The sequence below is a fragment of the Heterodontus francisci genome, chromosome 27 (genome assembly GCF_036365525.1).
Source record: "Heterodontus francisci isolate sHetFra1 chromosome 27, sHetFra1.hap1, whole genome shotgun sequence".
Classification (NCBI taxonomy): domain Eukaryota; kingdom Metazoa; phylum Chordata; class Chondrichthyes; order Heterodontiformes; family Heterodontidae; genus Heterodontus; species Heterodontus francisci.
In genome coordinates, this window is record NC_090397.1 from 39,665,326 (window position 1) to 39,692,240 (window position 26,915).

General features: G+C 44.2%; 1 long non-coding RNA gene across 1 annotated transcript; it reads right to left on the minus strand.

Annotated features, from left to right (window-relative positions):
• Window positions 1-24,790: 24,790 nt before the first annotated feature.
• Window positions 24,791-26,643, minus strand: LOC137384997 (uncharacterized). Its single transcript, XR_010977718.1, has 2 exons — window positions 25,774-26,643; window positions 24,791-25,173 (listed from the first exon to the last, which is right to left on the minus strand). It is a non-coding gene; the product is annotated as an uncharacterized lncRNA (long non-coding RNA).
• Window positions 26,644-26,915: the final 272 nt, after the last annotated feature.

Here is a 26,915-nt window from a genome sequence, read left to right on the forward strand (position 1 = left end):
ATCTGTCATGTCAGACTGCTTGTCCAACGTCAAGAGTTGGATGAGTTGCAATTTCCTCCAGCTAAATACTGGGAAGACCTAAGCCATTGTCTTCAACTCCACCACAAAACTCTGTACCCTTGCCATTGATTCCATCACCCTCCAGATTGAAACAGGCTGGTGGATAAGTGTTCTATTCAACCACAAACTGAGCTTCCAATGTCATATCCTCTCCATCACAAAAAACATCTACTTCCATTTCTGTAACATTGCTTACCTCTGCTCTACTTCTGCCCATCTGCTTCTGGAACCCTTGTTCACATATTTGTCACCTCCAGATTCAGCCATTCCAATGCTCTCCTAGTTAGACTCACACCCTTAGTAAACTGTAGCTTATCCAAAACTCTGCTACTCATTTCCTATTTTGCATCATCCACTGACTTATATTGACTCTCTGTCCCTTATCATCTCCAGTTTAAAAGTATCATCCTCACATTTAATTTTCTTTGTAGTTTTGCATCTCCCTACACCTCTGTCAATTCCTCAAGCCCTAGAACTCCCCGTTGGCCAGGGGCTGCAAGGAGTACAGAGTCTATTACAAACTGTTGTATAGCTCGTGAACTAAAGTAACCGGCGTTCAGACACTGTTGGATTGTTTCTGAACTATAGTAACCTGTGCTCAGACACTGGCCTTTGCTGGTAAAAACCAGTTTGAACTAACTAATTTATGTGGCAAGACAAGGAGAGAGATCACAGGAATAGAGCCTTATTTGGACACGGTGTGATATCGGGTTCTTTGGGCCTGGGCCAATAAGGAAAAGATAGGAACGAGGTGAGCAAGCCTAAGCCAACTGGAAAGAAACAGCACAGTTTTGAAGAGATAAGAAAGAGAATAAGTATACAGATTCTCAGGCATAGAGCCAGCGAGAAACTCCGGAGACCAACCATCGTGGAAGTGGAAGACCCTGCGTGAGCAATGCGGGGATGACGTAAAAGAGAGAGAGAACGGAATTCCTGGCCAGCGTCAGCTCTCCCCTTTTTTGGGTATTATCCTTTGTTTTCTGTGACTAGGTCGGGGAAAGGTCAGAGGAACCTAGTGGGTGTGCTTATCAAATCTAGCTAGCTTTGTTATTAACTGTATAACCCAGTTTGAGTTGCATGCTTTTGTCTAACTAAGTGTATAAGACTTATTCTTACATTGTACAACAACGTGAATAAAGTAAATTGATAGTTAAAGAAAGGACTGAGTTTCTTCCTCTTTGTACTAAGCCATTAACTGCAGCCAGTGGATTAGGTGGAGGGTGGCTCTCCTGTAACCCGATATCCCAAACACCCAGCTTGAGCCTGAATTAAGAGGACTTAGTCCCACGTGACGGCCAGGATCAAGTGGGTGAAGGGAATAAATGGGGCCAAGGGGGAGTTGACTCCGCGCCACGGTTTACACCCCTTCAGAGCATTCTGTTCTTCCATCTCTAGGCTCTTGTGTACCCCGCCCTTCACCCACCATTGGTGGTCGTGCCTTCAGCGATCTAAGCCCCATGCTCTGGAATACCTTTCCTAAATCCAGCCACTTTTCCGTCCCCGCTCCTTCTTTAAAACACTCACTAAAACCCATCTTTTGTCCAATTAATACCTCCTTCTTTGCCTCAGCACCCGTTTTTGTCTGATTATACCTCAGTGAAATGCATTGAGAGTTTTTCTTTATAATTCCATATAAATGCACGTTGTTTTTCATTTTGTAACATTTTACTTTCAACTTGACATGCCAAAGGAAATACATCGGAATAACGAACCATACCAACATGGCAAGATAGCAAGTATAGAAAATACAAACTTTTTTGAACACATGACTGCTTCTATTTATATGGCATGTCTAGACTACAAAAATAAATTCCATAATTCTACTGTTATGCTGTTAGTTACTCAGCAATGCTCCCAGATTTTTATCAGACTCGCCTGTGAATACTGTTGTTCCCTGCATTGTAAGGGTGGCTTTTGAACCAAACTGAAACATTTCAAGGAATGAAAAATGGAAATCTGAAAGAAAAATAAAGTTCTGTAAATGCACAGGAAATCAGTCAGCAACTTAAGGAACAAAAGTAAATTTAACCTATTGCTGAGTTTGGATGAAGAATCCTTTCCAATAATCTATCTTCCTTTTTTCAGATTTTCAGAATTTTTTTATTTCAAAAGGCGTTAAGTTATGAGGACAGGTTGCATAGACTAGGATTGTATTCGATTAAATATGGGAGTTTAATGCATGATCTAATTGAGGGGTTTAAGATAATTATTGGATCTGATAGGACAGATAGAGAAAAACGATTTTCTCTGGTGGGATGCGGGGGATGGGTGGGGAGGGTTGGGGGGCATCCAGACAAGGAGACATAACCTTAAAATTGAAGCTCGAGCACTCAGGGATGATCTATGGCACTTCTTCACACAAAGGATAGTGGAAATCTGGAACTCTCTCCCCCAGAAATTTGTTGAGTTGAGGTAAATCGAAAATGTCAAAACTGAGATTGATAGATTTTTGTTAGGCAAGGGTGTTACAGATCAGCTATGATCAAATTGAACAGCAGAATAATGGAGGGGCTAAATGGGTTACTCCTCTTACCATGTTCCTAAAAACATTTCACATATTATTTTCAAATGTTTTGGTTCCTTAAGCTACAACCATTCTAGGGTCTTCATATTTTGAAGGTGAAATTGTTTTCTTAACTCATTAAAGTAAAACTAACCTGAAACCTGAGTACAGACACAGTGGGCTGAATTTTGTCTCTGTTGGTGAGTAAAGCATGGCTACCCGACACAAACCCAACCAGACCCAATGACATGTGTCGGGTTCGGGTCGGGTCAGGTCTCTCTTCCGGGCCCAGCATTCGAGCTCGGGTCGGGTCATGCTGGCTTGCTCCAGGAAGTAATCTTCAAATGAACATTCAGGACGTCAAGGCGGGAAACCTGCAGTCCGGCCTCCACACTCTGCAATAAAGCCTGGCTACCCGACCAAACCCAACTACATTTGTCGGGTTCAGGTCGGGATGGACATTTAAAAAAATTAAAGGTCTCGGGCCCGGGTCAGCTTCGGGTTGGCTGTTGTCAGGTCGGGCCCGGGTCGGGTTTCAATTTTATACCCAAGCCAGGCTTTAATAGTGAGTGCCTGCCGCCGGGGCCAAAAAGCGGGACCTGATGCAACTTTGGCTGGTGACGAGACCCCATATTGCTGCCACCGGCAAATTAACAGGCCATCGTTGGGCTGATGTCCAATTAAGGACAGCAGCCCAACCCCAAGAGCTGCCAGCCCAATTGAGCCACTTAAGTGGCCAATTAAGGGCCACTTTCTGCCTCCGTGGGCATTTTGCCCACTTCAGGAGGGCCCGCTGCTGTGAGAAGACCAGCCTGTGAAACCTGCCGACCTCCGAGTGGGATCCGGGGGTGGGAGGGGTGCACTCCTTTCATGGCCCATGGAGGAGTGCCCCAGTGGCAATGGCCACCCCCATGGCAACATCAATAAGAGGGTGCCTCAATGGCAGGGCACCCTCGAAGAGGGGTAAGTGTGTTTGGGGGCAGCTGGGGCCAGGCAGGCAAGCCCCGACCATCGGGGTGTAGAAGGTCATTGTACAAAAGTGGCATCATTGCGTTGGGGGTGGCCATTGCCACTGGGGCACTCCTCCGTGGAAGGTGGAAAGTGGCCCTTAATTGGCCACTTAAGTGACTCAATTGGTCACCCAGTGGGTGGCTGAGTTTCCAACCTTCCCATCGTTGGCAATATGGCATGACAGGGAAAAGATGTCAGACTCCCCTCCCGAAGCCTTTCCCCACTATTTGCCAGCCCTTTGGCCTCCCAGCCGGTCACCAATGGGCAAGGAAACTTCAGCCCAATAATTTACCTCTTATCTGTTTAATATACAGGAAAGTTGTTCATTTTCTTGAGTTCTCAGATATTTATATTCCTATTCATATCTGAAAGAATCAAATTCCAATCCAAATTTCAATTATAGAAATAAAAGCTATACAAAAAGTACCCATAGAGAAAGACTGACTTTGATAAATGAAAAGTTATTGCCAGAACTGAAAGAAAGACATTATTCTTCTTTTTAATTAAGCTGTCAGCTGGTAAAATAAAATATTTTTTATTCCTCTACACAAGGTCAGCCATCTGTGGGTCAAATTGAATGTGAAGGTCGCACATTTTAAATTAAATGTTAGAGGGATGCATAAGTGAAGTGTAATAGCCACTAATAGGGTACACTGGGTTTGTAATGCCACCTAGTGGTAAATTCTATTTATTTTAACTCTTTTCAGACATCTGCAGGGATCCAGGTAAATTCAGAATGTGAAACAGGAAAACTACAACTGCATTGAGGAGGCTAGGAAGCATCTTATATCAAAACCAGCTGACCCAAAAAGAAGAATCCTGAAAAGAAATAGCATTAGATAAACATGGTTGACCGTAAAGCGTGCAAGACTCACCTCCCAACACACAGTGGGGGTCATTTTGTGCAATAGTATAAAACAGGCAATAGTGATTTTGCCGACTCACTATTATCTGTTTTACATTATAGCACAAATTCAAAATTATCCGTAGTCTGTCTTGATAGAAGCACAAATTGGGGAATGAGACATAGAGGCAAGCTCACCCAACTCACAGAACCTCCCAATTTTCCAGATATTGTTTCCTAATGGCAGTGGAGTCTCACAGTCTTGGGGCAATGATACCTGTACTGTGCATCTGAATGTTTGTTTACTTTAAGGAAATAATTTGCATCATGTTTATGTGGTATATAGATTTCTCACTTCCTCAAATTATGTGCTGGGATCATGCCCAACAATACACCACAGGTCTGAGCCCACCTTACTTTTGAGGGTCAATGAGAGGGTAGCTCATTTATATGGGACCACTGGGAACCTGTGCCACTACAGGCCTGTCTTTGGCTCCTTCCTGCTGCCTGTAAGGATAATATCTGGGGCCTGCTCACGATCACCCCATAGGACCTCCTCAACATGATGTGCAAAGAGGCCGATATAATTTTTTTTAAACAAAAAGGTTACATTTGCTTTGGAGTTTGAGGGCACTCCACTCGTCTGGACTCCCTCCAGTAGGGACTACTTGTGCCCAATGGGAAACCAGTGACTCACTGAACACACCGGTCTCAGTACTAAACAGTATTCTAACTGCTCCAGATAAGCATAAGAAGTCCCTACCCCTGGCTTCATCCTTAGGGCTGCCCCTTGATACCATTAATCTTGTAAGAAGCAGGCAAAGACTCCACTCCCCACCCAGAGTTACATTGGGAGTCTGGCAGAACTCCCAATTAAATTCAGTGTCATGTACCACTGGGTGCAGTTCCACAGGCACTGACCACCAAATAATCATTGTCCATATTTGTCAGGTAGCACTCTTGCCTCCGAGTCAGAAAGTTGTGGGTACAAGCCACACTTCAGGAAGCTGTGAACATAATTGAGGCAGGCCCTTCAGTGCAGTGCTGAGGGAGTGCCTAATTGTTGGAGGTGTTGACTTTTATTGTTAAACTGAAGCCCTGTCTGCCATTTGAGATGGGTTTAGAAAATCCCATGGAAGTATTTGAAGAACAGCAGGGGAAGTGTCCTGGCCAACAATCACCCTCTTCACCACCATCAGATTATCACTTATTTGATGTTTGAGGGATTTTGCTGTGTGCAAATTAGCAGTCACATTTCCCTACATTACAACTACACTTTAAAAATAATTCATTAATGTGTTACACCAAGTAGTCCCAGCAGGCTATCTGGCCATCAAATCATGGAATACAATAACCCACAGTGCAAATCATGCAATGTGATTTCAAGAACCTCCCATTCACAAAAACTAAATCAAGTTGCCTCCCTTTATTTATACACAAGGTGGAGTATCTTTCTATAGTATAATACACCTCAGGATTTAAATGATATTGAATCAAGCAACTGGACTTTTCTCTCAGTTATGATATTGCATAAATTCCTCAAAGCATTGCTAATGTGTTATCGTGTTCATCCTTTCTTGTGTAAATGGGCTACTTTATATCTGTCTCGATGGACCAAATGGCCTCCTTCTATGCCGTAAATGACTCTATGACTCTATTACAACTTAGTATATTTTATGTTTTATCTCCATAGCTGAAAGGACAGCAGGCATTGTCTTCCCAAGTTTCTACAAATGCAATTTGCTAATCAGTTGCAGAGAGGTAAGGAAGAATAGCCTGGAGTAACTCTCTTGACATTTCCCCTCTGTTCATGTGGGAGATGGATCAACTTTCTTTGACATTCTTTGCAGTTTTACGATCAGATGAGCAGGGGTCAAATGGCTCCCCTCTTTTATCTCTCCTTGCTTGACCACAATAGGTTTATTTCTCTTTTAAGTGGATATACTTGCCAATTCAGTGAGTGTTTAACTGTTTAAAAAGAGCCAATCGGACATATTTTCTCAGATTTAACAATGAAAAAGTTTAGCCTTATTGTACTTAAACCAATATAATTAAAATAATAAAATATGCTCCAACTTTCACACACACACACACACATGCACACATACACAACTAGGTTAAAGAGTGGGGAAAGATAGATTGGTCGAATTAGAGTCCAGAAAAATAAAAGGGATATCCAGCCTGTGGAGGTTGGTGACTCAGCTGGCTTCAGGCTGAATTCAGTGGTTGCACGACTTTCCTTTGGTGGTCATGAGGCTTCCTGTTTTCAGATGTGAACAGCTGATTCGGTGGTTCTCCAGAAGGCAGCAATGTGGCTGATTTCCTTCAAGGGGGGGGTCTCTGTCTGTTCTTCCGGAAACATCTCAAAACTCACTAGCTCCATCCTCAGACTTAAGTAATTAATCACAGTGAATACTGGTTGGTGAACAGACTAACACAATCAAACACAGATCAATTAAACTACTGAACACTACAGTCTGCAGCAGGGGATATGCCTTGGTGATCATGATCAACAGGCAGAGTTTGAAGCTTGCAAGGTTTGAGTGGTTCGTCTCCTCCTGTTTAATATTCAAGTTTCCAGCTGGTGAATTAAAAAATCATCATTCAGCTTGGCATATTTTTGCGACAGCAGGAATGGGAATTAATAATTGTTGAATTGCAGGCACAAGCCTTCATCTATTCCACCAACACAATGGTGTGTCAACCAAATTTGTAGGTGGTCTGAACGGACAACAGAGCTTTATCTCTTTTTAAAATGATAGCAGAAATTTAAAGAAAAGGCCTTGAACTTAAATAGACCTTGTAGATAATAAAAAAGAATTATATGGATGGGGAGGCACCTTGCTGTAATGACTCTGTAGATGGTCAGTTATCTTCACTGCAGCTAAAAATAATGCTATTTTATTACAGTAATTACCAGAAATCCATCACACTATTATTTCAGTATTTATGCCACAAAGCTTTTTTTTCAGAGCTGAGTTAGCAATAGCACCTTTGGCTTTCAGAAAACAGAGGCCAACTAATTTACTGAGAGATTAATGAAGCCAAGTAATAGAGTCATTTACAGCATAGAAAGAAACCATTCGGCCCATCGAGTCCATGCCAGCTCTCCGCAGAGCAATGCAGTCCCACTCCCCGTAGCCCTTCAAGTTTGTTTCCTTCAAGTGCCCATCCAATTTCCTTTTGAAATCATTGATTGTATCCACTTCCACCACCCTTATGGGCAGCGAATTCCATAATGTCTATGGCCTGGAGTTTCCGTTAGGTTTCACTGTTCTTTTCAGCATAATTTGCCCAAAATCAGCCAAGGCAGTGCAAAAGATTGTGGAATTTTAAGTGCAAATTACGGTCAGTGCAAATCGAGTTTCCACAATCATTTAGGCTAGTTTTAAAAAATTGCGCTAAAAGCTGGCCCCACCCACAAAACTGGCTCACAGACCAAATGAATCACCATGGCATGTTTCCAATAATTGTGCCCATTTTCAGGCCTTCGAAGAGGCTGTTAAAATTAAACCGCTTTTTTAGGCGTAAAGCACTAATCGGTGCATTTTAATAGTTCTTAAACGTAGTTTTTAACTGTACTGAGAAACTGCCTGTAACTATTAAATCTTTCTGCATAGTTTTTTAAACTCATTTTCATTTATTTAGAATCAAGTTACTGGAAGGCCTGTACGTCACTTTCGTAGACCTCACCAAGGCATTCGACACTATGAGCAGAGGCGGACTTCAGAAAATCCTTGAAAAACATGGATGCCCAACCAGGTTCCTGGCCATGGTGAAGCAGTTTCATGAAAATCAGTACGGACCTGTCAAGCAAAACAGCGACCTCTCAAGTACCTTCTGTATCTCCAATGGCGTGAAGCAGGGATGTGTGCTGGACCCAACCCTATTCACCGTCTTTTTTAGCATGATGCTGCAGCAGGCAATGGAAAAATTTAAGGGGGGAGTTTACGTATGCTTCCAGACTGATGGAGGCCTTTTCAACATCAGGCATCATCAGGCTCACAAGACACAAGAAAAACTCATCCGTGAACTTCTTTCCGCCGATGATTGTGCTCTCCTGGCCCACAGTCAGTCAGACCTGCAACGTATAACAACACATTTTTCCGAGGCGGCACAAGTCTTCAGACTAAAAATCAGTTTAAAGAAAAATGAAGTCCTGCATCAGCCTGCACCCCAAGAAGAATATAGACCACCAAGCATTGTAATCGAGGGAACCAAGCTGAATGCCGTCAAGCAATTTACTTATTTGGGGAGCATCATCTCGTTTGATGCCACCATAGACAAGGAAGTGGACAAAAGGCTCTCAAAAGCAAACAGTACATTCGACAGCCTCTACAAATGAGTGTGGAGCAACCACAGCCTCAGAGCACAGACCAAACTCAACGTGTACAAAACCATAGTCCTCACTACCCTTCTGTATGGTGCTGAATCATGGGTCCTATGCCGCAGTCATGTACGCCTTCTAGAGCACTTCCATCAATGCTGCCTCTGCAGCATCCTCAAGATCTGCTGGCAGGACTGCATCACAAACATTGAAGTCCTGGAAACAGCCAACATCACCAACATCGAAGCCATCCTCCTGCAAAGCCAACTGAATTGGGCGAGTCACATTGCCCGGTTGGACAACAGTCGTCTGCCCTAGATCGTGTTGTACGGAGAGCTGATCACAGGTAAAAGGAACAGAGGGGCCCCATGCAAACGTTTCAAGGACTCCCTGAAGAAATCCCTCTCTGTGTGCCACATCGACCATCACCAGTGGGAAGCGAAAGCCATGGATCGTGATGCCTGGAGATGCTACATCAGGAGGGCTACAGGCACCTTTGAGACTGAGCAAAGAACCAGCATGAAAGAGAAAAGGAGGAGAAGGATAGATTTAATTGCCCCCAGCAGCGACTACACCTTCACTTGTACTTGCTGTGGGAGAATCTGCCGGTCACGGATAGTCCTGACTAGCCACCAGCGGGCCTGCAACCAATGAGTGCAACCTCCCCAAAATCTTCGTCCGCGCAGAAATGCCAAGAGACTGGCAGAGAGTGGACTAGACACTTGGATTAGAAATGCTTATTTTTTGTGATAAATCCATATGCAGCTGAATTAATAAAACTGAAACAGGTTACCACTCTTAAATATATCAAGGGATAAAATAATATTCTAAAACACTGATTGATTGCATAGATTCCAGGAAGATTTTACTCCAAATGGGTTTATGTGGAAATTTAAGGGGAAAAAATCTTCTCAAAATTTGTGCAATGTTGTGTGCAATTTGTGCCCAGATCACCGACTGTGCCTAGGTGGGAACTCTTGGCCTCTAAATTTAATAACACCACAGACATCAAACAATTGTGGAGTGAATATTAGCTATAACATTGGAACTTGACAAATGTAATTATATCTTGATAGCTCCAGAGAATCAGGTCAATCTTGATGTTTAACAAAACTAGGTCACTAAATATTAATGATGAACTGAGAACAGGCAAGAAAATGAAGCTGTAAGTCTGTTATGATCGGGTCAAACTAAAACCTCTTAAGACTGGTTAAGCCTTTGCTGTTTAACGTAGGGTAGCAATTGCTATAATGATATTCTGTTAGATTTCTGAACAGGGTGCTGAAATTCAAAACGAGGTATTGATTGGCATTTGTACTCAGGCAAAAATAATTTCTCTGGAGGAAAGACAGAGACCATGATTGCAGAGGCCTTTTTTTTGTTATTCATTCACGGGAAGTGGGCATCACTGGCTAGGTCAACATTTATTGCACATCCTGAATTGCTCTTGAGAAGGTGGTGGTGAGCTGCCTTCTTGAACCGCTGCAGTCCATGTGGGGTAGGTACACCCACAGTGCTGTTAGGAAGGGAGTTCCAGGATTTTGACCCAGCGACAGTGAAGGAACGGCGATATAGTTCCAAGTCAGGATGGTGTTCAACTTGGAGAGGAACTTGCAGGTGGTGGTGTTCCCATACATTTACTGCCCTTGTCCTTCTAGTTGGTACAGATCGTGGGTTTGGAAGGTGCTGTCTAAGGTGCCTTGGTGCGTTGCTGCAGTGCATCTTGTAGATGGTACACACTGCTGCCACTGTGTGTCAGTGGTGGAGGGAGTGAATGTTTGAGGATGGGGTCCCAATCAAGCGGGCTGCTTTGTCCTGGATGGTGTCGAGCTTCTTGAGTGTTGTTGGAACTGCACCCATCCAGGCAAGTGGAGAGCATTCCATAACACTCCTGACTTGTGCCTTGTAGATGGTGGACAGGTTTTGGGGAGTCAGGAGGTGAGTTACACGCTGCAGGATTCCTAGCCTCTGACCTGCTCTTGTAGCCATGGTATTTATATGGCTACTCCAGTTCAGTTTCTTGTTAATGGTAACCCCTAGGATGTTGATAATGGGGGAATTCAGCAATGGTAATGCCATTGAATGTCAAGGGAAGATGGTTAGATTCTCTCTTGTTGGAGATGGTCATTGCCTGGCACTTGTGTGGCGTGAATGTTACTTGCCACTTATCAGCCCAAGCCTGGATATTGTCCAGGTATTGCTGCATTTCTACACGGACTGCTTCAGTATCAGAGGGGTCGTGAATGGTGCTGAATATTGTGCAATCATCAGCGAACATCCCCACTTCTGACCTTATGATTGAAGGAAGGTCATTGATGATGCAGCTGAAGATGATTGGGCCTATGACACTGCCCTGAGGAACTCCTGCAGTGATATCCTGGAGCTCAGATGATTGGCCTCCAACAATCACAACCTTCTTCCTTTGCGCTAGGTATGACTCCAACCAGCAGAGAGTTTTCCCCCTGAGTCACATTTACTCCAGTTTTGCTCGGGCTCCTTGATGCCATACTCAGTCAAATGCTGTTTTGAGGTCAAGGGCAGTCACTCTCACCTCACCTCTTAAGTTCAGCTCTTTTGTCCATGTTTGAACCAAGGCTCTGATGAGCTGAGTGGCCCTGGCGGAACCCAAACTGAGCATCACTGGGCAGGTTATTGCTAAGCAAGTGCTGCTTGATGGGCCTGTTGATGATACCTTCCATCACTTTACTGATGATTGAGAGTAGACTGATGGGGTGGTAATTGGCCGGATTGGGCTTGTCCTGCTTTTTGTGGACAGGAAATACCTGGGCAATTTTCCACAATGCCAGGTAGATGCCAATGTTGTAGGTGTACTGGAACAGCTTGGCTAGGGGCACGGCAAGTTCTGGAGCACATGTCTTCAGTACTATTGCCGGAATATTATCAGGGCCCATAGCCTTTGCAGTATCCAGTGCCTTCAGTTGTTTCTTGATATCACGTGGACTGAATCGAATTGACTGAAGACTGACATCTATGATGCTGGGGACTTCAGCAGGAGGCCAAGATGGATCATCAACTCGTCACTTCTGGCTGAAGATTGTTGCAAATGCTTCAGCCTTATCCTTCGCACTAATGTGCTCATCATTGAGGATGGGGATATTTGTGGAGCCACCTCCTCCAGTAAGTTGTTTACTTGTCCACCACCATTCACGGGTGGATGTGGCAGGACTGCAGAGCTTAGATCTGGTCCGTTGGTTATGGGATCGCTTAGCTCTGTCTATCACATGCTGCTTACGCAGTTTGGCACGCAAGTAATCCTGTGTTGTAGCTTCATCAGGTTGACACCTTATTTTGAGGTATGCCTGGTGCTGCTCCTGGCATGCCCTCCTGCACTCTTCATTGAACCAGGGTTGGTCTCCTGGCTTGATGGTAATGGTCGAGTGGGGGATATGCCAGGCCATGAGGTTACGGATTGTGGTTGAGTACAATTCAGCTGCTGCTGATGGCCCACAGCGCCTCATGGATGCCCAGTTTTGCATTGCTAGATCTGTTCAAAGTATATCCCATTGAGCACGGTGATAGTGCCACACAATACGACAGACGATATCCTCAATGCCAAGGCGGGACTTCGTCTCCACAAGGACTGTGCGGTGGTCACTCCTACCAATACTGTCATGGACAGATGCATCTGCGGCAGGCAGATTGGTGAGAACGAGGTCATGTATGTTTTTCCCTCTTGTTGGTTCCCTCATCACCTGCCACAGACCCAGTCTAGCAGCTGTGTCCTTTAGGAACGGCCAGTAGTGGTGCTACCAAGCCACTCTTGGTGATGGACATTGAAGTCCCCCACCCAGAGTACATTCTGTGCCCTTGCCACCCTCAGTGCTTCCTCCAAGTGTTCAACATGGACGAGTACTGACTCATCAGCTGAGGGAGGGCGGTAGGTGGTAATCAGCAGGAGGTTTTCGTGCCCATGTTTGACCTGATGCCATGAAACTTCATGGGGTCTGGAGTCGATGTTGAGGACTCCCAGGGCAACTCCCTCCCTACTGTATACCACTGTCCCGCCACCTCTGGTGGGTCTGTCCTGTCAGTGGGACAGGACATACCCGGGGATGGTTATGGTGGTGTCTGGGACATTGTCTGTACGGTATGATGTCAGGCTGTTGCTTGACTAGTCTGTGGGACAGCACTCCCAACTTTGGCGCAAAGTTGTCAGTAAGGAGGACTTTGCAGGGTCGACGGGGCTGGGTTTGCCGTTGTTGTTTCCGGTGCCTAGGCCGATGCCGGGTGGTCCGTCTGGTTTCGTTTCTTTTTATTGACTTTGTAGCGATTAGCTACAACTGAGTGGCTTGCTAGGCCATTTCAGAGGGCATGTAAGAGTCAACCACATTGCTGTGGGTCTGGAGTCACATGTAGGCCAGACCAGGTAAGGACAGCAGATTTCCTTCCCTAAACCATCGACAATGGTTTCATGGCCATCATTAGATTAGCTTTTTAATTCCAGATTTTTATTAATTGAGTTCAAATTCCACCTTCTGCTGTGGTGGGATTCGAACCCATGTCCCCAGAGCAATATCCTGGGTCTCTGGGTTTCTAATTCAGTGACAATACCACTACGCCACCGCCTCTTTAGATCACTGTTGTTTTTGCCATTTGGGAGAGTAGGTGTAAGAGGAAAACCAATCCTGGGAATATTGACATAAACTTGTGGTCATCCAAAATTCTGCTGCCCCTTTCATAACTCGTACCATGTTCTGTTCATCCATCACCCTAATGCTCACTGGACTACATTGGCTCTCGGTCCAGCGAAGCCTTGATTTTAAAATTCTTGTCCTTGCTTTCAAATCCCTCCCCACCTCTGTAATCTCTTCCAGCCCTACAACCCTCCGAGATTTCTGTGCTCCTCCAATTCTGGCCTCTTAAGCATTTGCGATTATAATCGCTCCACCACTGGTGGCCATCCCTTCAGCTGCCAAAGCCCCAAACTCTGGAATTTCCGCCCCAACCTCTCTGTTCTCTAGCTCTCTCTCTTTTTTAATACACTCTTTAAAACCTCGCTCTTTGACCAAACTTTTGGTCACAAGTCGTAACATCTCCTTCTGTGGCTCGATGTCAAATCTTGCTTGATAATTGCTCCTGCAAAGCACCTTACTATGTTAAAGGTGCTATTTAATTGCAAATGGTAGTCATTGACAGAACTTTCCAGGACTAATTGCTGAATTTCAGTGATATATAATGCCAGCAGATTTTTTTCAATGGTTATTGTCACAACAAAGAATTATTTGTCCTTTAACAATAACTTCTACATGACTCAACCACAAGTCGTTTTTCAACAACAAGCTTCAAAATTTATTGTCTCACCACAGTGTTGTTGAGTCATAGAATTATACAGCACAGAAACAGGCCCTTCCGCCCATCGTGTCCATGCTGGCCATCAAGCACCTATCTATTCTAATCCCATTTTCCAGCACTTGGCCCATAGCCTTGTATGCTATGGCATTTCAAGCGCTCATCTAAATACTTCTTAAGTGTTGTGAGGGTTCCTGCCTCTACCACCCCTTCAGGCAGTGTGTTCCAGATTCCAAGCACCCTCTGGGTGAAAACATTTTTCCTCAAATCCCCTCTAAACCTCCTGCCCCCTACCTTAAATCTATGCCCCCTGGTTATTGACACTTCCGCTAAGGGAAAAAGCGCCTTATGCCCCTCATAATTTTGTATACTTCAATCATGTCCCCCCTCAGACTTCTCTGCTCTAAGGAAAACAACCCTAGTCTATCCAGTCTCTCTTCATAGCTGAAATGCCCCAGCCCAGGCAACATCCTGGTGAATCTCCTCTGCGCCCTCTCCAGTGCAATCACATCCTTCCTATAGTGTGGTGACCAGAACTGTACACAATACTGCAGCTGTGGCCTAACTAGCATTTTATACAGCTCCATCATAACCTCCCTGCTCTTATATTCTATGCCTCGGCTAATAAAGGCAAGTATCCCAAATGCCTTCCCAACCACCTTATGTACCTGTGCTGATGCCTTCAATGATCTATGGGCAAGGACCCTCTGACCCTCTGTACTTATAATGCAACTCTCTTCAGGTTACATTAAATGACAAGGAATTAAATGACAAACAAGTAATACAATCTGGTTCCTAGGCTCAGGTGATCATGCCTGATCTGTAGGCCGCATGCTTAGCTATGGACTTCCGACCATCCTGAGAATTCTAAAAAACCACTGACCAGTAGCCCTATTAAGAACTGGCAGTGGTACTAGCAGCTCATTCAAAGACGCAGCACAGCCATACTGGGCCAAATGGCCTGCTTCAGTGCTGTATGATTTTAATGATTCTACAATAAGATCAAAATATAACTAAATATTGGAAGCAATGCTTTCACTTATGCCAAGGATTATTATGATTGAGATTGTAGCTGGTCACACAGGGCGAAACTTTCAAATTCAGCAGGCGTGTTGAACAGACATTATTTGATCAGTCACCTGTCATACATCCCACCTGATCTTTCATCATATTGACTTCAATCTAATAATTTATGTTTGCCGGATAAAAGTTCAACAAAGCTCTTTTTTGAGCCTAATTTTCATTAATGTTGTTTGCTGACTATAAGTTCAAATGTAATTTTGCTCTGAATAAGATTGTTATTGTTTTTTACATCTTGTCCACTGCTTGGCTGTTTGCGACTGCCTCATGATTCAGTGGGTTTAATATGAGGGGGCAGTTACAAGGGGCACTGGCAGCAGGACAGTTCCACCAGCTGCTCCTTGGCTGTCCTATCGATTCTGAGCGTGGATTCCTCAGAGAAACCCCCAGCCCTGGTTGTCCCTTCACTGCAGGGTGAAATTCTGCTGTGCGCAGCACATGACTATAATCTTTGCCTCTTAATGGGGTGTACTGGAAGAACAACCTCCCCTGCCAACAACCCCCCAACCCCACCCCATGACCCATCCAGGCTACTAAGGCAGGCTTTCAGCAGCCCAAAAACCCTCTCCACCATCTGCCAGGTCAGAGTGCATGTGGTTTATCTTCCTTCCGCTGCTGTGTTGTTAATGACTCAGGCAGTCTCATCAGCCATGGATTCAGTGGGTAGGTTTTGTCCCTGCAAGATTCACCCACCTCCTTGCTGCCCCCTGCTGAAGAATTAATGGGCAGTGGAGTGGTGAAAGGTAAAACTGTCGTGACAGTTTCTCCACTGCTCAGAGTTTACACGCAGGATCCTTTGTTAGACGTTACAAATGAGCTGCACATTTAGCAAATGGAAAGCCTTTCCATTGGTAAATGTGACAGGGTGCTTCTGTGCAGCCTATTGATAGCCCTGTCTCATTGTTCCAAAAGGGGGATATGCCAGATTTGATTAAGTCTAATTCTTTTGGGCCTCCTTATCTCGAGAGACAATGGATACGCGCCTGGAGGTGGTCAGTGGTTTGTGAAGCAGCGCCTGGAGTGGCTATAAAGGCCAATTCTGGAGTGACAGGCTCTTCCACAGGTGCTGCAGAGAAATTTGTTTGTTGGGGCTGTTGCACAGTTGGCTCTCCCCTTGCGCCTCTGTCTTTTTTCCTGCCAACTACTAAGTCTCTTCGACTCGCCACAATTTAGCCCTGTCTTTATGGCTGCCCGCCAGCTCTGGCGAATGCTGGCAACTGACTCCCACGACTTGTGATCAATGTCACACGATTTCATGTCGCGTTTGCAGACGTCTTTATAACGGAGACATGGACGGCCGGTGGGTCTGATACCAGTGGCGAGCTCGCTGTACAATGTGTCTTTGGGGATCCTGCCATCTTCCATGCGGCTCACATGGCCAAGCCATCTCAAGCGCCGCTGACTCAGTAGTGTGTATAAGCTGGGGATGTTGGCCGCTTCAAGGACTTCTGTGTTGGAGATATAGTCCTGCCACCTGATGCCAAGTATTCTCCGAAGGCAGCGAAGATGGAATGAATTGAGACGTCGCTCTTGGCTGGCATACGTTGTCCAGGCCTCGCTGCCGTAGAGCAAGGTACTGAGGACACAGGCCTGATACACTCGGACTTTTGTGTTCCGTGTCAGTGCGCCATTTTCCCACACTCTCTTGGCCAGTCTGAACATAGCAGTGGAAGCCTTACCCATGCGCTTGTTGATTTCTGCATCTAGAGACAGGTTACTGGTGATAGTTGAGCCTAGGTAGGTGAACTCTTGAACCACTTCCAGAGCGTGGTCGCCAATATTGATGGATGGAGCATTTCTGACATCCTGCCCCATGATGTTCGTTTTCTTGAGGCTGATGGTTAGGCCAAATTCATTGCAGGCAGACGCAAACCTGTCGATGAGACTCTGCAGGCATTCTTCAGTGTGAGATGTTAAAGCAGCATCGTCAGCAAAGAGGAGTTCTCTGATGAGGACTTTCCGTACTTTGGACTTCGCTCTTAGACGGGCAAGGTTGAACAACCTGCCCCCTGATCTTGTGTGGAGGAAAATTCCTTCTTCAGAGGATTTGAACGCATGTGAAAGCAGCAGGGAGAAGAAAATCCCAAAAAGTGTGGGTGCGAGAACACAGCCCTGTTTCACACCACTCAGGATAGGAAAGGGCTCTGATGAGGAGCCACCATGTTGAATTGTGCCTTTCATATTGTCATGGAATGAGGTGATGATACTTAGTAGCTTTGGTGGACATCCGATCTTTTCTAGTAGTCTGAAGAGACCACGTCTGCTGACGAGGTCAAAGGCTTTGGTGAGATCAATGAAAGCAATGTAGAGGGGCATCTGCTGTTCACGGCATTTCTCCTGTATCTGACGAAGGGAGAACAGCATGTCAATAGTCGATCTCTCTGCACGAAAGCCACACTGTGCCTCAGGGTAGACGCGCTCGGCCAGCTTCTGGAGCCTGTTCAGAGCGACTCGAGCAAAGACTTTCCCCACTATGCTGAGCAGGGAGATTCCACGGTAGTTGTTGCAGTCACCGCGGTCACCTTTGTTTTTATAGAGGGTGATGATGTTGGCATCGCGCATGTCCTGGGGTACTGCTCCCTCGTCCCAGCACAGGCATAGCAGTTCATGTAGTGCTGAGAGTATAGCAGGCTTGGCACTCTTGATTATTTCAGGGGTAATGCTGTCCTTCCCAGGGGCTTTTCCGCTGGCTAGGGAATCAATGGCATCACTGAGTTCCGATTTGGTTGGCTGTATGTCCAGCTCATCCATGACTGGTAGAGGCTGGGCTGCATTGAGGGCAGTCTCAGTGACAGCATTCTCCCTGGAGTACAGTTCTAGGTAGTGCTCAACCCAGCGGTCCATCTGTTTGCGTTGGTCAGTGATTATGTCCCCCGATTTAGATTTGAGGGGGGTGATCTTCTTGATGGTTGGCCCAAGAGCTCTCTTCATGCCATCATACATTCCTCTGATGTTTCCGGTGTCTGAGGCCAGCTGAATATGACTGCATAGGTGTTGCCAGTAGTCGTTTGCGCAACGCCTAGCTGTTCTTTGTGCAGTACTTCTGGCTGCTTTAAGTGCTGCGGATGTGAAATCGCTGGGGGCTTTCTTGTAGTTCAAAAGTGCAATGCGCTTAGCGGCTATGACAGGTTCCAGCTCTTCATTATGAGATTGAAACCAGTCTGCATTTCTCTTCGCACTTTTGCCGTAGGTGGTCAAAGCTGACTCATAGATGGCGTCTCTGATGTGGGCCCACTTGGTCTCAGCATCCCCTGTGGGAGTGTTTTGAAGGGCTGTTACAAGTGAATTTAGAAATTTTTGTAACAGCTGTGGGTGAGAAATTCTGCTCGTGTTGATGCGCGGGTGGCCCTTCTGCTTGGAATGATGCAACTTCTTTGGTCTGAGTCTAACCTTGCTGCACACCAGGGAGTGGTCGGTGTCGCAGTCCGCACTGTGGAAGCTGCGTGTGATTTGAACACTGTTTAAGGCGGCTCGCCTTGTGACAATGAGGTCTAGCTGGTGCCAACGACGTGATCTTGGGTGCCTCCATGAAACCTGGTGACAGGGTTTAGTGTGAAAGAACGAGTTGGTGATGCAGAGGTTATGATAGGTACACAACTCAAGCAGTCTCTGCCCGTTCTCATTCATCCTTCCAACGCCATAGCGCCCAAGGCAGGAGGGCCATGAGTCATGGTCGGCCCCAACCCTGGCATTAAAGGGTTAAGTCTAATGCTCTCCAGAAAAGAGTCACTTCTCACCTGTCAAATGCAGGTTCCCACAGATTCGTGTCTGATGTTGCACAGACCTCTAGTGATGATTGGAAGGAACCAGAATGTAGAAATTGAGGGAAGTGGTCACCTTCATTTCGACTGCTAGCCTCTGCAGGGACTAGGTCGTTGCTTCAGGTCTTCCTGCAGCATCTCACAGAGGTCGCCAATTGCTTCCTTGGTGAGGCACAGTCTGTGCACACTTTGGGCAGCTGCTGCTTTGACATTTGTTCCCTGTGCACTGTCTAGGGAGGTTAGTCGCAAATTCAGTTGTCGCTGAAATTCAAAACACAGTTGACATTCTATACATATTTTATTTCATTACTGGTTCAATATTATTTACTTCATTTGTGACCCCCAAACCATTTCTTCTATTCTTGATCCCAATGTTGTTTAATTTCAGTGGGACACAACATATTTATTTAACTTTCACCCTAATATTATTAATTTAATTCATTTATTTATTAGGTCTAATATTATTTATTCAATTCACTGACTGAAATACTATTTATTTAATTGTTGGACTCTGGAGATCCCTGCTGTTCTGATATTATTGATTGAATTAATAAACTGTTATCTCCTTTGACACACCTTCAGCAATACATCTAAGATCTTAAAATCTTACATCTGAGCACACTTCTTGTCAACTTGTTATTCTATTGGTCATACTTTTGTGTCAACTTTTCCCCCACAATAAATGGCTGTGTTTACATCGATAAGGGAAATGGCTGGTGTAAGTGCCATCATGTAATTGCACAATTTGTTCACCAGATGGTGGTGTATGATCATTTTTCACAAATTGATCAAAATACTTTCTGAAATATGGGCTCAGCAAACATAAAAATGAAGTATATTTTTGTGCCAGAGCTTTAAGGTTTTGATGCCACAAAATCAGGTGTGTCACTCAAAAAGAATTCATAATGATACAGATACCATGAGAAAAGTATATGACTGAGAAACAGATGTAGAGTAAAGATTGGAGACAGGGTCAGACAATGTAATACAAACGTAATTAGAGTGAGGATGAAGCAGATTGCTGCTATTGGGCGAGATATGCATCCTTTTTTTATTTTTAAGCAATACTATTGTTATGTTTAGGCTGGGTTTGTAATATCTGATTTAACTCAGTGCAATGCAGAGATCACCCCTGTGTTAAATAACCAGCTGGTTTATTTATAAGACTTTAACTACAAAGGTTCTTGCAGGATTTCAGTACAATCAGAGCAGTGTGTTCTGTAGAAGCTTCCAGTCTTAGTTTCACTTTACTCTCCAGCTCTACCCAAAGGCTTAAGCAATCAAACACAGTAAACACATATAAGTGGACAGACTAATACAATCATACCCTGATCGATCAAACACTACAACTATGAGACGTCAACTGTGGTAGAATGTATTACAGGTGATTGCGCAATCCTAGGAACCCAGCAGTGAAGCCAGCCATGGGTAGAGGTAAGGTAAAGTCAGTAGGTTAGAGGTAAGGGCACAAAACTGCAGCCTCGATTCTCTAACCCGCACTCCCTGTGATTGAGGCTTCTCACTGCAGTGCAGGATCACAGAATTACCCATATTACTTGTTACATGTTATAACAGCCCTGTCACTGTAATATAATATATCCTCTGACTCCCTGTGAGCAATGGCACAAGAGACTTGCTGGCATTTATCTAAAAAAAACTACTTATTTTATGAAACAAACTAATTTGTAGTGGCGTCTCCCAATAGTTTCCACCGCTAGCTCTATTAGCAGAAATCTATCGTCATCACCCCTCTCTTTAAAAAAAACTCACTGTTCTTGCAAACTACCATCCCATCTCCAACCTCCCTTTCCTCTTCAAAGTCATCGAGTGTGTGGTTGTCTCCCAGATCTGCACCCTTCTTTTCTAGAACTCTATGTTTGAATCCTTCCCATCATCTTTCTGCTTCTGCCACAGTACTGAAACAGTTCTTATCAGTCACAAATGACATTCTATGTGACTGTGACCATGGTAAGCTATTTCTCCTCATCCTTCTCAACCTGTCTGCAGCCTATGACGTGGTTGATCACACCATCCTCATCTAAGGTGTCTTCACTGTTGTCTACCTAGGTGAGACTGCACTCACCTGGTTCCATTCTTATCTATCCAGCCAGAGAATCACCTGCAATGGCTTCTCTTCCTGCTCTTGCACTTTTACCTCTGGTGTCCCCCAAGAATCAATCCTTGGCACCCTCCTAATTCACATCTCCTTGCTGCCCTTCAGCGACCTCATTCGAAAAAACAATATCAGTTTCCACATATACGCTGCAGACACACAACTTTACATTACCACCACCTCTCTCGACCACTTCACTGTTGCTAAACTGTCAGACTGCTTTTCCAACATCCAACATTCAGTACTGGATGAGCCAAAATCTCCTGCAACTAAATATTGTGGAGACCAAATCATCATCTTTGGTTCCAACCACAAACACTGTTCCTTAGCCATTGATTCCATCCCTGTCCCTGGCAACTGTCTGAGGCTGAACCAGACTATTCACAACTTTGGTGTGAATTTGACCCTGAGTTAAGCTTCCAGCTACATATCCGCACCATCATTCCATCTTTGGGATTCCTTATCTCGAGAGACAATGGATACGCGCCTGGAGGTGGTCAGTGGTTTGTGAAGCAGCGCCTGGAGTGGCTATAAAGGCCAATTCTAGAGTGACAGGCTCTTCCACAGGCGCTGCAGAGAAATTTGTTTGTCAGGGCTGTTGCACAGTTGGCTCTCCCCTTGCGCCTCTGTCTTTTTTCCTGCCAACTACTAAGTCTCTTCGACCATCATTAAGGCAGCTTATTTCCACCACCATATCATCACCCGTCTCCACCCTGTCTCGGCTTATCTGCTGCTGGAACACTCATACATGTCTTTGTTAACCACTAGACTTGACTATTTCAGCACATTTGTGGCTGGCCTCCCACAATCCACCTTCTGTAAACTTGAGCTCATCAAAAATCTGCTGCCTGTATCCTAACTCACACCAAGTCTCATCCACCCATCACCACTGTGCTTGCTGCCCTACACTGGCTCCCAGTTAAGGAATGCCTCGAATTTTAAAATTCTTACCTTTGTTTTCAATTCACTCCATGGCCTGGCCCCTCCCCATCTCTGCAACCTCCTCCAGCTCTACAAAACTCCGAGACCTCTGCACTCCCCCAATTCTGGCCTCAAGCATCTCAATGCCTTCAGCTACCAAGGCTCAAGCTGTAGAATTTCCTTCCTAAATCTCTCTTCCACTCCATCTCTCTTTACTCCCTTAAGGCAATCCTCAAAATCTACCTCTTTGACCAAGCTTTTGGTCATCTGCCCTAATCTTTTCAGATGTAGCTCGGTGTCAAATTTTGTTTCATAACACTCCTGTGTGTTGCCTTATGTGTTTTTCTATATTTAAGGTGCTTTATAAATACAGTTCTGATGAAGGGGGTCTGACCTGAAATGTTAACTCTGCTTCTCTCTGCACAGATGCTGCCAGACCTGCTGAGTATTTCCAGCACTTCTTGTTTTTATTTTATAAATACAAGTTGTTTTTGTTGAAATACAGCATCAGTGGGGGTAAATATTCCATGGAGATTTCCCTCATTCATCTGTCTTAACCTGTGGGAGGACAGGGAGGAGAGCCGCTATGCAATTTCCTTCCCCATACACTCAATAAAATGGTTAAATCATTATTTAATGTACTGAGCAGTCTTGTGTGATAGGTTTTTGAAATGAGCTGTGCCTGTTCCACAAACATACTCTTTCACATACATATGTTGATGCTGAAGCAAGAACCACTTCTGAAACAGTGTTAGCTTTTGTCTTGGTTCATTTTTTACAAACTGTATTGCTGGAAATTGCCTGTATGAGGAAGGGGGGTCTCTGGAGGCTAAAGAAATAAAGTACAATAATTTATTGTGGAATAAAAGATAGGTACTTGTGTTAAAGCCCCTGTCACATTCCCAGCATCTATTAAATCATTTTCTATTCTTCAGTTTTTGAATTCCATTGACTCTGCCTTATAACTGATATGTTTCACTATGCAGTTTAACATCCACTGATAGAAAGAGGGAGATTTCAAAGAAATTAAAATATTTGATTTTGGCAACTGAAAGGAAGAGATGACTTGCTGAAAATGTAATAACATGCATTGTATCAGATTATTCAGTATTGTACACAATGACTTGACAAGCCAAACAAAACAGTATGTTGAAATGCATTCACTTGGATTGATATCTTGGCATAGAACAGACTTTAAATGAATTTGAATGAACACAGATTTGAAAAAGTATATTTTTTATAGGAGAGACCAATTAAATTAATCCACAGGAGTTTAGGAAGGAATGAATAAATAAACAGAATGAAAAGGAATAGCATTCGTGGACTGTGGTACTTTGGAACTGAATTCAAAGGATATCATTCAACATGAAGTGTATAACGACTTAGCAGCAGTTAGTGTTGCTAGAAAGGGTAGGGCAGTATTAGAGGCATAACATTTTATTGCAAATACTTTGTGTAGTTTACAGAACATGGTTATGTAAATAGCAGTAATTAGGAATATAGAAACATAGAACATTTACGTCACACATTGTGTCTGTGCCAGCCGAAAAGGGGTTTCCCAGCCTAATCCGATTTTCCATCTCTTGGTTCCATAGCCCTGTTGGTTTCGACACTTTAAGTGCATATCCAAGTATATTTAAATGCAATGAGGGTTTCTTGCTCTACCACCCTTGACAGTGAGTTCCAATAAAGGCCTGCTCGGGTATAAAATTGAAACCTGACCCGGGCCCAACCTGACCAACCCAAATGCGACACGAGCCAGAGTCCTTTAATTTTTTTCGCACCTGACCTGACCTGACTACCATAATAAAGTTAATGATATCAAACAGGTTATTGTGCTCTACCTTGTCCAAATGTTGTGAATCCTGTTCATCCGTATCCGTTCCGGCAGCGGGCTATTCCTGCAGAATCGTGCAGATGGATTTGGGAATCTGAGCTTGATGTCGTCACCAGGAACCAGCACCACCTCCCAGCCTCCCGCAGCCGCCACCCCCTGCCCCTTTATCACCTCCCCCACCCCCCCACCCCAGCCCAAACATTCACACACGAGCACTTTGTGGCCGAGTTCATTGGATAGTGATCAGGAGTACAAACCTCATGATTTCCTTACCCCCCTCCCTTTTTTAGTCAACACGGTTTTCGGAGAGTTGTAGGGCTGTCGAGATTTGGAGTGGTGGAGGGGTGTGTGTGCTAGGCTATGAAGATTTGTACATGAGCAACACAGAGGCCAATTATCATTTTCTTACTGCTATTCCTAAACTCAGTGAATTCAATTCAGAGAGATTGGACTGGACACTAAATTTCAGTGAAAGGAAAGATTGATTGATTGGAAAAATGGCAGATCAGATAGTAGGCTTTCCCAGTGCTGTTTGATTGTTAATGTACAGTACTGCAGATTCCCGGTGCTGTCTGATTGTTAGTCTACAGTATTGCAGATCTGCAGTACTGCTTGATTGCAGACTTCTGGTTGATCAGCGTACACATAATGGCCAGCACCTTGAATAGCTTACAAAACAAAAAAAAATTTTAATGTTGACAAAGTATGTTGTACAATTTCTAGCATTGACATTTAATATAATTTTACATAAAGGTTAGGATCACTTTTTTAAAAATATTCTTACCCTAGATTATTTGATGTCATGGGTGAATCTCAACCCTGCAAAGCTTTCAGATTGTCCATCTATGCTTTGAGATCTTTGTAAGTTTTTGTAGCACTGCCTGATAAACAATCAGCAAGCGCTGCTTGTTAATTGCTTTTACACACTGGACTGTCTTGTTCCTCTATAAGATTACAGACATAAAGCATCCCAGAAGCCCTGATTTGAAGTATTAAAATGCAAAACAAATAATCTAACAGCGATCAAATACAATGATGTATTTATTGAACATCTTTCTTCCACCTCCTTGTGTACATAAAATTAAAGATCTCACCTCTAGGAGCTGAACTGAGTTTTGTAGATAATTTTCAAATACACACAGTATTTCTCTTTTCTGTCAGAAATATCAGCCTGTCTCTCCTGAGACTTTCAAACAATGTCTTGACTCCCTCATGGTTTTAAGAAGTCTTCTCATCAGATTATCCATTTTCTCTCTACAAAGAAAGACTTGCATTTCTCTAGCACCTTTACAACCTCAGGACGTCCCAAACCACTTTCCACCCGATGAAGGTCTTTGTGAATTGTAGTCACTTGTAAAGTAGGAAACGCAGCAGCCATTGCACACAGCAAGCTCCCCCAAACAGTGCTGTGATAATAAACAGATAAAACAGAAACAAATTGTGTCAAACCATAGATTAAAAAGAAAACAAATAGCCTACTCCAACGAAGCACCCAATAGGCAGTTAGGTGAACATTTGATTTAGTTACAGACATAGCAAGTAAGTAGTCTCAGTTACAGACATGGCAAAAGAAAAAGAACAAAAGGTCTTATAAATTGTCATGTAAAAAAAAGAATAGAGTTAACAGTGGAAGGCTTAAAGGCAGTCCTCCACTAGCCGATTGTCCTTCCAGCCATGCTGAAGTTCCACTCACTGCTGTTACTGCTCGCCGGAATGCCAAGGATACTACTAGCCAGCCTGGCCAATTTAGGGTATGGAATACTGTGTTCCTTCCACCAGCCCAACAGATCATGCTCGTTTGCCATCGCCAACACAGCAGGCCGCTGTGCTGTGTACTGCTGCTGATTAAATTTAGGCCAGAGAAATGTTGCTATCTTGTGCAAGCCATTTACTTCAACTTTCTTCAGATGCCACTCTCTGTGCCATTGCCTGACAACTGCTTCCATTGGAGTATCTGAAGAAAGTGGCATACAGAGTTACTTAGGTTTCTCAAACCACGGAATTACCAGGTTCAATGTAAGATATTGGTCTCCCTCGAGTTCCCTCTGAGCTTCATAAAATGGGCAGAGGAAATCAACCAAAAACTGCAAGACATCGGGGGCGATGTTTGCCAGCCTGTAGTTTTCCCCACGCTGTTCCAGTTTCTCGTGCAGCTCATGATAAACATCCTGAATTGCATTCAGTGTCAGATATACAGTACCGTACCTCATTTCTCCCATTGGATTTAAAGTTTTAGACAATTGTGCAGCAAGACAAGACTGTTTAACGTATGTCACCGTGGCTTTTACACACTGGACTGTCTCTGGACTCAACATCCGGAGCTTCGGAAGCTAATTCCTCTGGATCAAGTGTATGTTGAAGGACCGTGTTATATCCGTGGCCCTGACAATCCAGACGTCGATATGGTCTAAGAGCAAGCACTATGTTAGCGCCCTGATCTGTCACCCAGACTAATCGAAATAAATTTGCTGAGTCAAATCCAAAAGTATTCACTAGCAGCTTTAAAATCTCACGCCTGATGTTTTCACCAGTTTTGGCATCCTCCAGTGGAAACATTGCTGTTGTTAAAACTTTGACATTAAGTTTAAATTCTACTGTGATGTAATGACAAGCTATCGACATATAATGGATTTTATGGTAGTCGTCCTTCCACATCGGTTGTCATTCCCATATTCACATCCTTCAGTACGTCAGTAATAATCTGAGAAATTAGTTGTTTTCTCTTTTCATCAGCCACATCACGACACCTTCTTGAAACTGTAGTTGGATTTGGTAACACACTTGACCGTTTGTAGCACCCACATTGATAAGCTCTGGTGCTAGCTCAACAAACCCTTCACCAGAGACAGTTTGGAAAGGTTGAATATCCTTGCAACAGAGACTCGTGCATTTGTCTGTAATTTCTGATTTCTTGTGAGAGGCTGTGTTTTTTTCACTCGTCTGTACAAACGAAGTTAAGTACGACTGACTTGGCCCTGCTGAGGGTCAAGTATAACCATTCTCAGTGTGCCGCCGCAAAGATGAATTTCCCGTCCTTTTGCCGTCACATTTTAGTAGAAGTTTGCAAGATTTGCATTGTACAAGTCCACTTGAACTTTTACTGGCTACAAAACTTTCCACTGCTAAACATTCTCCAGTAGACAGCATT